This window comes from Pelodiscus sinensis, chromosome 29 (assembly GCF_052426305.1).
Source record: "Pelodiscus sinensis isolate ZL-2025 chromosome 29, ASM5242630v1, whole genome shotgun sequence".
NCBI classification, from domain to species: domain Eukaryota; kingdom Metazoa; phylum Chordata; order Testudines; family Trionychidae; genus Pelodiscus; species Pelodiscus sinensis.
Window position 1 is genome coordinate 16,329,681 of NC_143080.1, and position 18,154 is coordinate 16,347,834.

General features: G+C 50.5%; 1 protein-coding gene across 2 annotated transcripts in view; it reads left to right on the forward strand.

Annotated features, from left to right (window-relative positions):
- Positions 1–18,154, forward strand: part of WNT9B (Wnt family member 9B) — an 81,995-nt gene that overhangs the window by 15,303 nt on the left and 48,538 nt on the right. Inside the window, exon 1 of one of the 2 annotated variants that reach the window (XM_089773988.1) lies at positions 17,304–17,451. The exons of the other annotated variant lie outside the window; for it this stretch is intronic. The gene's annotated coding sequence lies outside the window, so the exon portion shown is untranslated. Of the gene's footprint in view, positions 1–17,303; positions 17,452–18,154 lie in introns of those variants that run through there. 2 annotated transcript variants of the gene reach the window in all.

An 18,154-nucleotide genomic window follows, 5' to 3' on the forward strand; every position in this document is an offset into this window, starting at 1 on the left:
GTCAGACTAGATGATCATAATGGTCCCTTCTGACCTTAAAGTCTATGGCTATGTCTAGACTGCAAGCCTCTTTCGAAAGAGAGCGTCTAGACTGCACGTTGAACTTTCGAAAAAGCGGCTTGCTTTTTCGAAAGAAAGCATCCAGTGAGTCTGGATGCTCTCTTTCGAAGAAGCCTTATTTACATTCAAGAACGCCTTCTTTCGAAAGAGGAACTTTCGAAAGAAGGTGTTCTTCCTCGTAAATTGAGGTTTACTGCCATCGAAAGAAAAACTGCGTTCTTTCGATTTAATTTCGAAAGAACGCGGCTGCAGTCTAGACGCAGGTGAGGTTTTTTCGAAAAAAGGCTACTTTTTTCGAAAAAACCCCTGAGTCTGGACACAGCCTATGAGTCTATGAGTCTATGGCTAAGCAGCAGTTTCTCAGAAAAGGACCTGGGGATTAAAGTGGATGAGAGGCTGCATATGTCAACAGTGCGCTGCTGCGGCCATACCTGGTGTATTGCATCTAATTCTGGGCCCCAGCTCCATTACAGATAGGATGTGGACACATTGCTGGGGGCCAGAGGAGGGCAACAAAGATGATTACTTCCTAACTGTCAGGGTGGTTAAACACTGGATTAAATTGCCTAGGATAGCTGTGGAATCTCTACCACTGGAGATATTTAAGAGGTCAGGGCTGGGGACTGGACTCAACGACCTCTCGACGTCCCTTCTAGTTCTAGTGTTGTATGATTATGGGGCTGGAGCACATGACTTATGAGGAGAGGCTGAGAGATTTGGATTTATTTAGTCTACAGAAGAGAATAGAGGGGAGATTTGATATCAGCCTTCAACTAAGAACATAAGAACGGCCATACTGGGTGAGACCAAAGGTCCATCTAGCCCAGTATCCTGTCTACTGACAGTGGCCAATACCAGATGCCCCAGAGGTAGAGATCACAATAGGTAATCCTCACGTGATCCCTCCCCTGTCACCCACTTTCAGAGAAACAGAGGGTAGGGACACCAATCCTACCCATCCTGGCTAATAGCCATTGATGGATCTAACCTCCATGAGTCTATCTAGCTCTTTTTTGAACCCTGTTAAAGTTCTAGCCTTCACCACATCCTCTGTCAAGGAGTTCCACAGGTTAACTGTGCGCTGAGTGAAGAAAAACTTCTTTTTGTTTATTTTAAACCTGCTGCCTATTCATTTCATTTGGTGACCCCTAGTTCTTATATTGTGAGACCAAGTAAATAACTTTTCCTTATTCAGTTTTTCCATACCATTCATGATTTTATAGACCTCTATCATATCGCCCCTTCATCTCCTCTTTTCTAAGATGAAAAGTCCAAGTATTTTTAATCTCTCTTCATACGGGACCCATTCCAAACCCCTCGTCATTTTAGTTGCCCTTTTCTGAACTTTTTCTAATGCCAGTATCTCTTCTTTGAGATGAGGTGACCACATCTGTATGCAGTATTCAAGCTGTGGGCGTACCATGGTTTTAGAGAGAGGCAATAGGATATTTTCTGTCTTATTCTCTATCCCTTTTTAATAACTACTAACATTCTATTTGCTTTTTTCACTAGTGCTGCACACGGAGTGGATGTTTTCAGAGAACTATCCACAATGACTCCAAGATCTCTCTCTTGAGTAGTTGTAGCCCAGCGATTCTCAAACGTTTTGGGCTCCAGAGCCCTTTACATGAGTAAAAATGTATGCGGAGTCCCAGCAGTCCACTGATTGTATATGTACTTATGCAGAGCCCCAGCGGTTCACTGACTGTATGTGTTGTACCTATCGATGTTTCCAGTTTGTCAACCTCACGGAGCCCTGGGAGATGTCTCACAGAGCCCTGGGGCTCCGTGGAGCACAGTTTGAGAAACACTGTTGTAGCCAAACTAGTCCCCATCATATTGTATATATAGATGGGACTATGTTTTCCAATGTTCAGGGTTCGCCAAACTGCGGCGAGCCCCGCTTGCCAGCCGTGCTGTCCGGCGGCCTGCGCATGTGCAGATCGCCTGAACCCGGCTTTTCCGGGTTACAATCTACTCGCCACGGGTGAGTAGATTGTATTATTTGTCGAGCCTTGCCAATGTGCATTACTTTACATTTGTCAGCATTACATTTCATTTGCCATTTTGTTGCCCAATCACCCAGTTTGGTGAGATCTTTTTGAAGCTCTTCACAGTCTGCTTTGGTCTTAACTATCTTGAGCAGTTTGGTATCATCTGCAAATTTTGCCACCTCACTGTTTACCCATTTCTCTAAATCATTTATAAATAAGTTGAATAGGATGGGTCTCAGGGCAGACCCTTGGGGAACCCCACTAGTTACCTCTCTCCACTTGGAAAATTTACCATTTATTCCTACCCTTTGCTTCCTGTCTTTTAACTGGTTCTCAATCCATGAAAGGATTTTCCCTCTTATCCCATGAAAACTGACTTTAGAGCCTTGGGTGAGGTACCTTGTCAAAGGCTTTCTGGAAATCTAAGTATACTATATCCACCGGATCCCCCTTGTCCACATATTTGTTGACCCCTTCAAAGAACTCTAGCACAATAGTAAGGCATGGTTTTCCTTTACAGAAACCATGTTGACTTTCCACCAACAAATTATATTCATCTACAACTCTGACAATTTTATTCTTTACTATAGTTTCAACTAATTTGCCCAGTACTGGTGTTAGACTTACCGGTCTGTAATTGCCAGGATCACCTCTAGAGCCCTTTTTAAATATTGGCATCACATTAGCTATCTTCCGATCATTAGGTACGGAAGCCTATTTAAAGGCTAGGTTACAAACCACAGTTAATAGTTCTGCAATTTCCCATTTGAGTTCTTTCAGAACTCTTGGGTGAATGCCATCCTGTCCTGGTGACATGTTACTGTTAAAGTTATCAATGTGTTCCAAAATCTCTTCTAATGACACTTCAACATGGGACAATTCCTCAGATTTGTCACCTAAAAAGAATGGTTCAGGTTTGGGAATGTTCCCAGTATCCTTAGCCGTGAAAACTGAAGCAAGGAATTCACTGAGTTTCTCCGCAATTACTTTATCATCTTTGAGTGCTCCGTTAGCATCTCGATCGTCCAAGGGCCCCACTGGTTGTTTAGCTAGCTTCCTGCTTCTGATGTACTTAAAAAACGTTTTACTATTACTTTTTGGCCTGAAAGGGGGCTTGAAAGAGGATGGAGCCAGGCTTTTTTCAGTGGTGACAGATGACAGAACGAGGAGCAATATGGGAGGTCTAGGTTGGATATTAGGAGAAACTCTTTCCATGGGAGGGTGGTGAAGCACTGGAATGGGTTACCGAGGGAGGGGGTGGAATCTCCATCCCTGGACAAAGCCCTGGCTTGGATGATTTACTTAGGGTTGGTCCTGCTTTGAACAGGAGTTTGGACTAGGTGACCTCCTGAGGTCTCTTCCAACTCTAATCTTCTGTGATTCCAACACCCTGGCAGGATGAATGCAGGATTCTCCTCCTCCAGTCATGGTGCAAGATTTCAAGATCCTGTGATGGAAGCTCCTGTACCTTGTACTTTGGGAAGGTGAAGTGCTCATTGGCAGCCAGCGACCAACATCTATGCCCCCATCAACCTCTGCTCCAACCACTAGGCTTGAGTAGTGTGAGCCAGCACCTGTCAGGGGCTGGACACTGTAGGGTGTTGTTGGGAGCTGTGGTGGTTTACTGCGGTGGCCAAGGGGGGGCTGGCCAATTTGTGGCCCTCTGAAGGATCTCTGGAATTCCTGCTCTGCTCCTTGCTCCCCTACTTCCCCCTCTGAGGACCTGCCTCCTGGCCAGGCCAGAAGCTGGCTGTAGTAGGGTGAGTAAATTCTTTCTGCCCAATGCTTGCTGAGCTGCCCACACAATCCTCTCTCCTCAGACTCCTCCCTCAACCCCTGTTAGGGTGGCCAACCCTCCATGATTGGCCTAGAGGCTCCAGAAATTAAAGATTAATCTTTAATTAAAGATTGTCATGTGATGAAATCTCCAGGGAAACGTCCAACTAAAATTGACATATCGACATAGGTCTGGCCCAAGCCTCTCTCCCTTACCCCACCTGGTCCTGAGCCTATGTCCCCACCTCTACCCGGGCCAGGCTTAGGGAAAATGGTACCTTGGTAAACTTTTATTAAGGTGACACTGGCCCCATGGGCTCCACAGCCTCCCTGTGCCCCTAACTCCTGCCCTGTCTAGTCCTTTCTGCTTCTCTAACACCTGTACCCCTCTTCTGCACCCCATCCCCTTCATGCTGCCCTCCTCTGGGCCCCGACCCCTGGGCCCTTCCTATAACACAAGCTCTCCTCTCTTGCCCCTCTGATCCCTTGCACTGTGCCCCTCCTGCCTCTCTAGCCCCTGTACCTCAATCCCTTCAAGCTGCCTTCCTCTGGACCCCAACCCTGGGCTCCACCCCCTACCTGGTGCCCTCTCCTAGCCCATGCATGTGCACAGCCCTTATGGGTGGGGCTTCCACAGTCAAATACAGACTTGTGCCACCAATGTCTCCCAGCTGCTGAGATTGTCACTCATGTGTCTGCAGCTCCTGCCCCAGAGCCCAGGGTGCTGCCAGTGGCTACAGTGAAGAGCAGTCCTGGGACTCTGGCAGGGGAAACGGCCCGGCTGCTCATGGTATGGTGTAAGAGCAGCACCTTGTGGTGAGATAGGGAATATTAACTCCTTAATGAGCCGCAGCTTTTGAGTGGCCTGGAGCACGCATGCTGAGCTGACTCTTGTGGCTCCCACTATGTCTACACTGCAGAGTTTTTGTGCAAAAACGCGCAGAGTGTCCACACCTCAAGTGTGTTTTTGTGCAAGAAAATGTACAGTGAATCGACAGAACAGAGGGGTTTTGCGGTACAGTAATTCCTCATTGAACACTATAGCGAGGTTTCAGAAAATGATTGCGTTAAGTGAAAACGTGTTATGCGGGGTCAATTTTCCCATTGAAAATAATGGAAAAGGTGGGGGTTGCATTTCAAGTGGTGGTGTCTGTTGGGACCAGGACATATGGTTGGGGGGAGAAAGGGGACTGGGTTACAGCAGGGAGGGGAGGTGTTTGGCTCTGGGGAAGGGAAGGGGAGGAGAGAGGAAGGGGATTGGGTTGGGAGTATGCCCTGTGATGGGTCTGCCGGGACCTGCACTGCGTCTGGTGAGGGGGGGTCGCCGGGGAACAGTATGGCGAACCCTCTGCCGCTTTGCAGGGAGGCAGGGGAAGCCCCGCGCAGCCGCCGGTGACGGGCCGGCTGGGGAAATCGTGTTATTCCGGGGATGGTCATGTAATTCAAAAAACGTTCCTGAAAAAAAAATCGTGCTATCGTGAAAACATATTAAGTGGGCACGTGTTAAATGAGGAATTACTGTATGGCTGCGTCTAGACTGGCATGATTTTGCGGAAATACTTTTAACGGAAAAGTTTTTCCGTTAAAAGTATTTCCACAAAAGAGCATTGATATTGGCAAGTGCCTTTGCGCAAAAGATTTGCTTTTGTGCAAAAGCATCTGTGCCCAGTATAGACGCGGTTTTGTGCAAGAAATCTCCGGCGGCCATTTTCACCATCGGAGCTTTCTTATGCAAAAAATTCCTGTAGCTGTCTACACTGGTCTACACAAGAACACTTGTGCAAGAGGGCTTTTTTCCGAGCGGGAGCGTCAGCGTTCTTGTGCAAGAACACTGACAATCTTACATTAGATCATCAGTGTTCTTGTGCAAATTCTCGCGGCCAGTCTAGACGCACCTTATAGGTATTCCTCTTTCTACAAGGAATAACTCCTTTTTGCACTAAAAGGTGTGTGTGGACAGGAAACAGGGTTTTCTTGCACAAAAACAGCCTATTGAAAGATGCACAGGTGTCCTGGTGGCCGTTCTGTTAAAGGCAATCAGTGTTTTCTTGCGAGAGAGCATCCATGCCATCTGGACGCTCTTTTGTGCAAAAGTGCATTGCATTTGTGATGCAGTTTTGTAGTGTGGACATGCTCTTGAGCAAGAAGCCTGTAGTGTAGACGTAACCTCAGAGAGGAGCTTCAGGGAGACAGCCTGGCTGGTGGTCCAGCCTTACAAGAATCACACTAAAAACAAAGTCATTAGTTAAGGCACGGCCTGTCCACAACATTCTGGCACCTGAGGTGTGGAGCTCACATGACACCCCCATGCCCCCTCGCTTGGGCCAAAACTTTGAAAGGTCTCGATTCTCTGGGTCCTAGTGGTGCCCCCCCCAGTCTGGCACCTGAGGGGCCACCTCAGTTCGCCTCATGGTAAGGCCAGCCCTGAGTTAAGGCTGCTCAATTCTATTGTAATGAGATTTTCCTCCAATGCTAAAAAGCTGGGAGCTACCAGTCTCACTGGTCTGGTGGAGTCCCCTAGCTCTCCCCCACTGCAGTTTCCTTCCAGAGCCCATGGCTGTGTCTACACTGCACCCCTTTTCCGGAAAAGGGATGCAGATTAGACAAGTCGGAATTGCTAATGCAGCAGGGATTTAAATCTTCCCCATTTCATTTGCATGAACATGGCTGCCGCTTTTTTCCGGCTCAGGGCTTTGCTGGAAAAAAGCGCCAGTCTAGACAGGGATCTTTCGGAAAATAAAGCCTTTTCCAAAAGGTCCCTTATTCCTGATTTTAAGAGGAATAAGGGACCTTTTGGAAAAGGGGTGCAGTGTAGACACAGCCCATTTGTACTAGCCACAGCATTAGGAGCTGTGCATGGGGCAGTCTCACTCCAGCTCGCATGCACAGAAGGAGACATAGGCTAAGAGCAGTTCTTTATTTCTAAGGAATCCAGAGAAAAACATTTCTTCCAGGGGGCCATCCTGCTAATAGCTGGTGCCTTCCAGACTGTCAGAGTTAAGGTCTGGGGCTACCACCACACTAGGGCTGTGTCCAGACTCCATGCCTCCGTCGACGGAGGCATGTAGATTAGCCAGCTCGGAAGAGGGAAATGAAGCCGCGATTAAAATAATCGCGGCTTCATTTAAATTTAAATGGCTGCCCCGATCTGCCGATCAGCTGTTTGTCGGCAGATCGGGAGAGTCTGGACGCGATGCCCCGACAAAGAAGCCTTTCTTCATCGACACAGGTAAGCCTCGTGAAACCAGGTTTACCTGTGTCGATGAAGAAAGGCTTCTTTGTCGGGGCATCGCGTCCAGACTCTCCCGATCTGCCGACAAACAGCTGATCGGCAGATCGGGGCAGCTATTTAAATTTAAATGAAGCCGCGATTATTTTAATCGCGGCTTCATTTCCCTCTTCCGAGCTGGCTAATCTACATGCCTCCGTCGACGGAGGCATGGAGTCTGGACACAGCCTAGGATGAAGGCCCCAAGGGCCTTGTTTAGTGTCAAATTCTCAAAGCCACTGTGCTTCTGTTGCCTAACCCTGCCAGCACCTCTAGTGCCCGGGGTGTGCAGGCTTCCAGTAGGCAGCATGCCAAAACCACTGTGAGGGAGTGAAGAGAGGAGGGCCTGGCATCACATGGATTAAACAAAACCTTTTGGCCCAGCTAGCCCTGCCTTGCTTTACCAGTAGCCAATGCTGGGCCTGGAGGGAGGAGGATAAAACGAAGGCACCTGGCTCAGTTAGGGGCTGACCAGCAAGGAGATGGGAGTGTGGTTCTGCAGTCCACAGGACATGAACCAAAGCCTGACACTTAGGATCATAGAGCTGGAAGAGACCTCAGGAGATCATCAAATGCAGCCCCCTGCCCAAGGCAGGACCAATCCCAACTAAATCAACCCGGCCAGGGCCTTGTCAAGCCGAGACTTAAACACCTCTAAGGATGGCGATTCCACCCCCTCCCTAGGGAACCCAGCCCAGCGCTTCCCCACCCTCCTAGGGAAATAGTTTTTCCTAATATCCAACCTAGACCTCCCCCACTGAAACTTGAGCCCATTGCTCCTTGTTCTGCCACCTGCCCCCACTGAGAACAGCCTCTCTGGAACCTCCCTTCAGGAAGCTGAAGGCTGCTATCACAGAAGCAAGTAAGTTTCTAACCCCACTCCCTGGGACAAAGGGGGGGAAACCTACTAGAAACCCTCACTAAGAAGGGAATCTGGACTCTTGGGGGCCATACCTCAAACTTAAGGACTGTACTAGTACAGTGTGTCAGAGTTCCTAGGCCCGGGGCACCAGAAGCAGGGTTCTACACCCCTTTTCTGCCAGCTAATTCCATGAACTAACCACTAGGACACCCCACCACTAGGGAGACCCAGCCACAACCACCTTCTGCTGATGCCCTCCAAGGTAAGGAGCTGTGTTCATTGCATTCACTGGGCAAAGCCCCAGCAGGATTCTCCTCCTAACCATGCTCCATCTATCTCTGTCCCAGAGCCCAGGCCCTTTGTGGATCTAGCCCTCTGTGAATTTCCCCATTTTTCAAAGCAACTGGATAAACTGAAGCTGGAAAATAACCATGGCCTTGGAACACATGACAACAATCTAATCTCCCAGATGCAGGGAGCATTTTGCTACGGGCAGATGTCGACGTTAGATCAATCGTGGCCATTGCAACGTGGCCAATGTTCTGCCATGTGTCACAGCGTCAAGACATGAGTTAGCAAAGCAGATTGCAAGTGAGCGCGCTTCTTCCAGACTGGTGACATGGGAGGCAGTAGCCACAGCCTGGGATGCAGGCACGTGACAAATCTGCTGCCATGTCATATATTCGCCTTACGCCCGCTCATATACATTTGAGGTGGTTGCTCTGCAAACAATGTTATCACATGCGGCAATTTCAAAGAAGCTCAGCTCAGTTCAGTTCTGAAATGAAAACGCCAAATCTCACAGTGTGAGCTCTTGCTGCCCGGCAGAAACTGAGTCTATGTTCTTTGCAAAGGGGCTGCAAAAAGTAGTCGTGTGCTAGAGACCCAATTTCAAACCCATCTGTTTTTCTTCCCTAATATTTTTAGTGCCTCCCCTTTCCTCTGAATTGTCCTGCACAGAAAATCCATAGCCCCCAAAGCTCCATTGTGTGATTCAATTTTTTCCTACAGCTCTTGCTTATAGCTCTTCCCATTCTATTCTCTCATTAGACTCCAATGCCGGTTTAGCCATGGCTTTGCTACTGCTCACACCACTGGCGGAACAGTGAGAGATTCTAGTGTCAGATCTAAGGACACCAGGCAGTGAGCAGTCTCCGCTTTACACACACACACACACCCTCCCTTTTCTATGCGAGTTTTCCATCGATTTCAGAGTCCAGCTGCTAGATCTGGGGAGCAGAAGGATTCAGGAACAGTTGTCAAATTTGTTTCCCTAAATCCATGACTGGTTTCCTGCATTTGCCATTGAGAGTCGTAAGGAGAACACCTTGATTCAGAGAAAGCACATGTACAAACCACTATTGCATAGAAGAATTTCACTTGGCAATATGAACATCACGGAGGGCTCATGCTCATCTATCCAGCCTCTTTTCCTCCTCTGTCCTGCCTGGCGAGCAATCCCCTTTACTCTCCAAACCCTCATTTGCCTCTGAAAATGGCAGCCACAATCCCCACCTCTGACCCGCTGTATGACCTGGCACAGCCACAATCTCCACCTTGTTCCATGACAGATTTGAAAAACAAAACTGTTAACTTGGGCAAAAAGCGCCAGCTTCAGAGACAGAGGTTCCAGGACCAGGAGTCTGGTTAGTGTTCTCCATTGGCATGAGGTAGACATGGACAATACATGCCTGTAAAGATACAAACACACAGGTCCCTGCAGAGGCAGTTGTGATGTGGATTCTGACATCAAAAGAACTGGCCACCATCGCAGGACCCTATTTTTCTCTGCATTTTCACCATCTGCAGGCAGATAAAATAGAGCTTAAAGCTGAGAAACTGGATGTAGCCACTCAGTGATTGCTCCCTTCCTCTCCTGCAGCACTTCCTGGGGACCATCTTACAGCTGGAGAGCTTCAGACTGGACCACAGACTCTGACCCTCTGCATGTCACAAGCAACTAGCCCCACCCACAACCTGCACACTGACCCAATTAATAACGCCACAGTGTAACCTGCTGGTCTACCCTACGCCTTCTCCAACGCCATTCTCTGCTTCCGAGGAGCCCACCTCAGCATCGCGTCACTAAGAACCAAGCCAGGCTAAAGGAGACAGTGAGGGATTGCTGTCCACTTAGAATCATAGAATCATAGAGCCATAGAGCTGGAAGAGACCTCAGAAGGTCATCAAGTCCAGCCCCCTGCTCTAGGCAGGACCAATCCCAACTAAATCAACCCAGCCAGGGCTTTGTCAAGCCGAGACTTAAACCCCTCTAGGGATGGAGACTCCACTACTTCCCCAGTGAACCCCTCCCAGTGCTTCACCACCCGCCTAGGGAAATAGTTTTCCTAATATCACCCCCACTGTCCCCCTTAATTCCTTTCTCAGCATAGAAAAGCCTCCAGAGAAAAACAAGAACATAATTCCACCCCTGTGATCCTCCAAGGCCTGCAGCAAAGCCAGCCAGTATAAACTGCACACACAAGAGCCCCAGTGTGTCCATCACCCTTACCACACGCTCCCCACTTACTAGCTCTGCAGTTCCCCGAGACTGGCCAGAATCTCACGGAGATAAAGGCACAAATGATATAAACAAACAATATCATGGTCTGCCTGGACTATGGACAGTAACAGACTGGTTTTTCCATCCTCCCTCTGCCATCAGGCCTGCAAGGGCCACAAAGACAGGGCCTCTAGCATCCTCAGAGCAGCTCCCCCACTGAGGGGATAAAACCTCTCAACAAGATGTTTACAGAGTCCCAGAGGATCCAGACTAACTGAGAGTGGGATGTGGGGACCAGAGGAAAGGAACTGGACCTCCCCAAGGAAACTGTGGCAGTGACCAAGGACAGCATGGCAGATGCCAGGAAGGCATTGCCATGGCCAAAGAGAACATGAACAAATACGGGAAGATGCAGAAGCAATTTCTGGCAGCAATCCTAAGCCAAAATTCTTGGCATCAGTGCAGGCTGCTGAGAGGGCAGCAGCATGGCAATGCTATGAACCCAGAACCTGCCGTGCTCTTTGGCCCCCAGACAATGCAGGTTTCTGGGAATGTTATAACAATTGGTTCAAGAAAAACTTTATTTTTGGTTTATAATAAAAACTATTTAAAATTCAAACGAAGACTTGTCACTGCATTTAATGTGGAAGACCTTTAAAATAAAACTGTAATAATCTGTGGGTTTCATAGAAGATTATAGGCTTTGTTCCCCCCCCCCCCCCCCCCCCCGATACTCAATACTATGCTGCTCACAATCTGCCCCAACACCTGCTTCCAGGCATCTTTCCAGGCAGGAAACTCAAAATAGGACCACAGCATCCCTGATAATAGTGCCTTATCTGCTTCTGTTTTCTGTGAATCACCTGGGTGCCTGCTGATTTAGTCTGGGCGTTACTTCAACCTTCCTACCATCACCAAATCTCTCTTCCTTACGCTCACAAATACTGAGCAGAATACAACAAGCTGCTATAACAGCCTGAAGGGTTTATTTTGCTACTTCCAACCTAGTCCCCAAGATGTGCCACCTGCCTTTCAAATGGCCCAATGCACTCTCCATTGGCCCAATGCACTCTCCACTATCACTCTGCAACTACATTTCCTTCCTTCTGTCCAAGCTGCCCGTGAGTAGCTTCATTAACCAGGGAAGCCAAGGATAAGCCAGGTCTTCCATAATTACCAGAGCAGTGTCATGGAGACGACTGTCTTTGCTCCATTCATGTCTATTGAGCTGAATTCTAAAAAACGCTTGCATTGTGGACCCTTCCAGATCACCCAGCATTTATGTCTCTGCAGCTGCCTTGGCAGGCTCGTATGCAGGAATTTCGGGGGAGGGGGAGAATGTGCTTTTATTGTAAATGTGGACTGCAAGGGTGCGAACACCCCCCCATAGTCCTTCAAGTAAGTGTGCTCCGGCCAGCCAGGGGGAAGCTGGGGCTAATTTTCCCCCCTCTCATCCAGCAAGAGCAAGGCCCAGCCTAACTCCTGGGGGAGGGGAGGAAATCAACCCCAGCCTCCTCCAGGCTGGCCAGAGCATGGGGAAGGGAGGCTCAGGCAGCACACCGCTCCTGCCTTCCCCAGCTGGCCGGAGCATGGGGAAGGGAGGCTGAGGCAGCACACCGCTCCTGCCTTCCCCAGCTGGCCGGAGCATGGGGAAGGGAGGCTGAGGCAGCACACCGCTCCTGCCTTCCCCAGCTGGCCAGAGCATGGGGAAGGGAGGCTGAGGCAGCACACCGCTCCTGCCTTCCCCAGCTGGCCCGAGCATGGGGAAGGGAGGCTGAGGCAGCACACCGCTCCTGCCTTCCCCAGCTGGCCGGAGCATGGGGAAGGGAGGCTGAGGCAGCACACCGCTCCTGCCTTCCCCAGCTGGCCAGAGCATGGGGAAGGGAGGCTGAGGCAGCACACCGCTCCTGCCTTCCCCAGCTGGCCAGAGCATGGGGAAGGGAGGCTGAGGCAGCACACCGCTCCTGCCTTCCCCAGCTGGCCAGAGCATGGGGAAGGGAGGCTGAGGCAGCACACCGCTCCTGCCTTCCCCAGCTGGCCAGAGCATGGGGAAGGGAGGCTGAGGCAGCACACCGCTCCTGCCTTCCCCAGCTGGCCAGAGCATGGGGAAGGGAGGCTGAGGCAGCACACCGCTCCTGCCTTCCCCAGCTGGCCGGAGCATGGGGAAGGGAGGCTCAGGCAGCACACCGCTCCTGCCTTCCCCAGCTGGCCGGAGCATGGGGAAGGGAGGCTCAGGCAGCACACCGCTCCTGCCTTCCCCAGCTGGCCAGAGCATGGGGAAGGGAGGCTGAGGCAGCACACCGCTCCTGCCTTCCCCAGCTGGCCGGAGCATGGGGAAGGGAGGCTCAGGCAGCACACCGCTCCTGCCTTCCCCAGCTGGCCGGAGCATGGGGAAGGGAGGCTGAGGCAGCACACCGCTCCTGCCTTCCCCAGCTGGCCGGAGCATGGGGAAGGGAGGCTGAGGCAGCACACCGCTCCTGCCTTCCCCAGCTGGCCAGAGCATGCTTTCTTGGGAGACCACAGGTGGTGCATTCGCACCCCCTCCCGGCATAGGGGCCTGCATGGTGATTAGCTAGCCCTGGAAGCAGCATGGTGAAATACCCCTCTGCTCATGTGTTCTGCACCCTGACAGGTCCAATCAGTTGCCCCAATCCAGTCTGGGAATGCAATCCCCACAAAGCCATTAATAATCTCCTGAGTATCGACTGGGATGAGAACGCAGTGATAGCCCCGTTCCATGGCAGGACACATCTGTAGTCAATCTCCCTATGCCAAACTGGCTGACTCCACACCAGCGCTTTCAGGTGGCAATGATGAGCTGCTTCACAAGTCTGAGGCCCCAGATGCAGCTTTGGGCTCTGCTCAGCACATACCTCCAAAAAGGGAGCCCTCCCCAACCTGACCTTCTTTTTCACTGCTGCTCCCCCAGATCTGCAGAACAGCCCATCCCCACAAATCTGTGGTGCTTTCTTAAGCCTAGAAATGGCACCACATGGTGTGAAGCTGCTCCAGAGCCAACAGGGCAGTGTTCTTCTTTTCTTCATTGCCCTTGGCCCACGTCCACCACCACTGAAGACCACCTTGCTGCTGACACAGTATCTGCTCGAGGACGTGGCAGAGGAAAGTTGTATGTGAAGGTCACATCCCACTCTGAGTACTGAAATATTGTCCAGTCAGCCTCTGTGTTTTCAGGGGCTCATTGCTGTGTCAATGCAGGACAACAGCAATTGGAAAATGCTGCTTCCCCGTCCCCAAGAGGAAGTCTGGGTCAGAAACATGGGATTTTTTCAAAAGTTTAAAGTCTTTGTGTGCAGCCAGAAAATTCCCTCACCATGAACCACCTTGCTGGGTATGGCCAAACTGATGCCAAGCTGTGACTGTTCCTCCCTCCCATCTTTTCCTTTGCCCTTCTTCCCCATCTATAAGCCCACTTAATAGAGTATGCATGGCTAGAGTCATGCCTGGCTGCAAAGTTTGAATCCACATCAGATCCACAAGTTGCTTGCATGGGCTGCAGACACAAAACAGCCATCTACAGCGTGCTGGGCTCTGAGTGTGGAACTAACCAACCTAGCCAACTCTTCCCCCAGGGTTGTTTACTTGTTGTCATATCCATCTCCTTGGGACTTCAGGTTGTTCTCCTGCCAAGCCAGCAAGTGTGTCTGTTCTGTGTGTACAGCACCTGACACAATGAATGGAACCTCTGGGTGCTAGATCTGCTAAGTGCACCGTGGCTTTGGCTGTAGCTGCCATTCACTCTGCTCGTAAAAAACCTAGTTTGGGTTCGATTGCTGCTGCCCGGGTGATGCCGTGCAGACCTGCCCCCAAAGAAGCAGCACTGTGGGGTCCTGATCCACAACGAGGCTTTCCAAACACAAGGGTAATACAAATAAATAATGATGATCTCTGAGGGCAGGGTCTGAACTTGAAGAGTAAGGCCAGGCTGGAACATCCATCTCCCACCCACATGTGGCATGGCAGGAGCTGCAAGGGACAATCACCAGGGCCAAGTTCAAATCGCAAGCAGGAGCCTGGAGCGGGGGGAGGGACATACAGGTAAACAAGGTCTAAGTATTTCCGGCCTCTCTCATCCGGCCATTCAAAGGCGCCACAGCAGGGCTTGTGAAGATTACAGATTTGGCTAGGAATGGTGGCTTTTGTGCCTTCCTTAAACAATTTGATGAAGGGCTGCAGTTTAAAAGCTTGTCCAAATATTTGCTCTCTCTGTGTGCAAAGCAACCTGTATCAGAGGCACAGGCAGATAGAGAAGTGTGTGAAAAACAGAACAGTACACACATCACCTCGACAGAGTGGCCGCTTCTTGTTTGATGACCAGTCGATATTTTTTATACACGTGTGCGCGCGTGTGCATGTGTGTCTGGTGCAGGGGCGGGCAATAAAACATCAGTGGTTCACCAGGGCGAGCCCCAGGTGGGCTGCTGCCACTGTATTTATGTGCACAACCACATATGGGTGATCACAGCCCCCATTGGCTGGGAACAGTGACCTGCAGCCAACGGAACTATGATTTCCCGTACTTGTGAAGGCGCAAGCAGTGTGGGTACCCACCAGGGGCTAACTCTGGCAGACCGGATCTGGCCTGTGGGCCTGTATTTTCCCACTCGTGGTGTAGTATATACAGCTCTCCGCTTGTGTACTGTGACATTTGGGGCCAGATTTTCCCCAAAACATCAGGACACTAGCTATTGAGCTCTATTAAAAACTGGTCCCAGTGAGAGCTGCTGCATGCTGCGTTTCTACTGGAAAATTGGCCCTTGGATTTCTGTATTTGGTGATATGTGTGTGTGTGCATGCATAATAGTGTCCATGAAAGTGTCTCACACTGAGTATGGCTGCATGGATGGATGTATCTTTGCTTGCCTGTGAGATCAAAATTTTGCATATCTGCACAGGTGTGTGTGTCTCTTTCAGGTGTGTGACTTTGTGTGCGGATACATGAGTGAGTTTAAGTGTTCCTAGGCAGCGTGTGTGTGTTGACGGCCCCCAAGAGGTGTGTTTGTATGATCATGGACACACTGGAGTTCTCTTTACTTGGCTTTCATAGGTACAGGAACTAAGGGTGCACAGAGTGCAGGTGCATCCCCAGTTGCATGCCCAGTTACTCCGCTTCTGGCCTTGTGCCTGAGGTTGATGTGCGGCCCCATAAGTGGGTCCTGGCTGCCATGCAGTGTCACCTACCCCCTGCTAGGTTTGGGTAAGGATTTGGTTGTACTCAGAAAATGGGATGTGCCTGGAATGGGATTGCTTCAAACAATCATACGGAAAAGAGACAGAATCACCAGGCAAGTGAAATGTGCTAGCTGGAGATGTGCCCCCCTCATCCAAGAATGCCCCAGCCCCGAGCCTCTTACCTTCAGGGGCCCTGTAGGGAGGGTGGAAGGGGCCTGAAGCTCCTCTCCCTTCTGCCCCCAATTTATACAGGAATAATGCTGGCTGTTCCCTTTCATCAGGGAGTGAGAGGAAAGTTTATTCCATTCCTCACTCTTGCTGGAGAGCACAGGGAGCAGATGAACCCGGATCTGTCCTAGCCAAGGGATATGCGTCCCTCACCCAGCTGTGGCCGCTGGAGCTGCTGCAGCCATAGAGAAGCACTTCTCACCTGGTCTCAAGCTGCAGTGGTGGGAGAGGGTTGGAATTGTCCTCTCTCTTCAGGGCAGCCTGCATACAGAAACCTTCATCCCCAGTCCTACCTCAGAGCAATGATTTACATGAAGCATGCACATTTTCATTTTATTTGCCAAACAACAAAAATTAATTGAGTTAAGGACCTGAGCAATGCCAGGTAAATCCTCTAGTTTAAGAATATAAGAACAGCCATACTGGGTCAGACTAAAAGTCCATCTAGCTCAGGAGCCTGTCTTCTGACAGTGACCAATGCCAGGTGCCCCAGAGGGTATGAACAGAACAGATGTTATCATCAAGTGATACATCCTGTCACGAGTACACAGCTTCTGACAGAGGCTAGGGACACTATCCCTGCCCAACCTGGCTAATAGTGATTAATGGAATGTATCTAGTATTGAACCCATTATAGTGTTGGCCTTCACAACATCCTCTGGCATGGAGTTCCACTGGTTGACTGTGGCATGTATGTTTTTTTATTTAATTTATAGATTAGACTGGAAGTTAGCAGGCCTCATGCCTTCTGTAATTGACTTGAGAATATTCTGCAACCTCCTGGATAAATCTTGTTGAATTGAATGTAAGAATTTTAGGAGCCTTTGCTGGAGTTGGGAGTGATCTCTGGAAAGCTGTTACACTTGTATAAAGGGTCTTCTATTGTTTGCAATTTTTTCTGTAATGATTTTACCTACAGAATAAACTTGCTTGCTTAGAAACAGCTGTACAGTTAGGTTTCTTAAGTACCATGTCTGAGGAGAGAGGCAAGGCAGGCCTACCTAGGCAGACTGGCTTGCTGCATGTATCACACTATAATCAGGGGACTGTACAACATAGAAATACTCCAGTCAGAAGGGAGAGAGATGTAGGTCTCCACCCCACAGAGGTGATGGTTGAGGAGATGGGTGCCTTTGCTGGGCCATAAAGGGGGATACAAGTACAGGCGCCATGAACTATGACACCTTCCTCTCATTTTTATGTATCAGTTTCATCTGTGCTCCAACCCTCTGAATGCCTCACACACATTAAATAGGTCTACAACACCCCATACCAGATACGGCAATGTTATTATGCCCATTTTACAGATGGGTAAGCTGAAGCAGTCCCAGGGAGATGAAGTGATTGCCCAAGGTCACACAGGGAGTCAGTGACAGAGTTGGGTATGAAGGCCAAATGCCAGCCAGTGCCCCAGCATATAACCTTCCTCTCCCGCTGTTCAGACAGTGCTGAGTGCCCCATGGGTACTCCAGAAACACTAATGCAATGGAAGAATTGAAAGCTGGTTACTTGGGCCTGCGAAATGGAAGAGGGGCAGTTCTGCACATCAGAGAGGCCAGTGTGGTGCAAGGTGGGTTCAGAAGACAGCAGCACTCTGATGGTGTTTGGAATGGGGTGTGTGCTTGGGCAGATGTGGGGGGAAGGGAGGCTGGTTATGGCAGCCTGCTTAGAATTTCCAGAAGACCTGAGCAATGCATCAGGCTGATGTTAGGAAGGGGGCTAGGAGGCCCATGCTGAGTGTCTGGGGGGAAGAGGGCTAGGAGGCCCATGCTGAGTGTCTGGGGCGAAGGGGGCTAGGAGGCCCATGTTGAGTATCTGTCTGGGGGGAAGGGGGCTAGGAGGCCCATGCTGAGTGTCTGGGGGGAAGGGGGCTAGGAGGCCCATGCTGAGTGTCTGGGGGGAAGGGGGCTAGGAGGCCCATGCTGAGTGTCTGGGGCGAAGGGGGCTAGGAGGCCCATGTTGAGTGTCTGTCTGGGGGGAAGGGGGCTAGGAGGCCCATGCTGAGTGTCTGGGGGGAAGGGGGCTAGGAGGCCCATGCTGAGTGTCTGTCTGGGGGAAGGGGGCTAGGAGGCCCATGCTGAGTGTCTGGGGGGAAGGGGGCTAGGAGGCCCATGCTGAGTGTCTGGGGGGAAGGGGGCTAGGAGGCCCATGCTGAGTGTCTGTCTGGGAGGAAGGGGGCTAGGAGGCCCATGCTGAGTGTCTGGGGGGAAGGGGGCTAGGAGGCCCATGCTGAGTGTCTGTCTGGGGGGAAGGGGGCTAGGAGGCCCATGCTG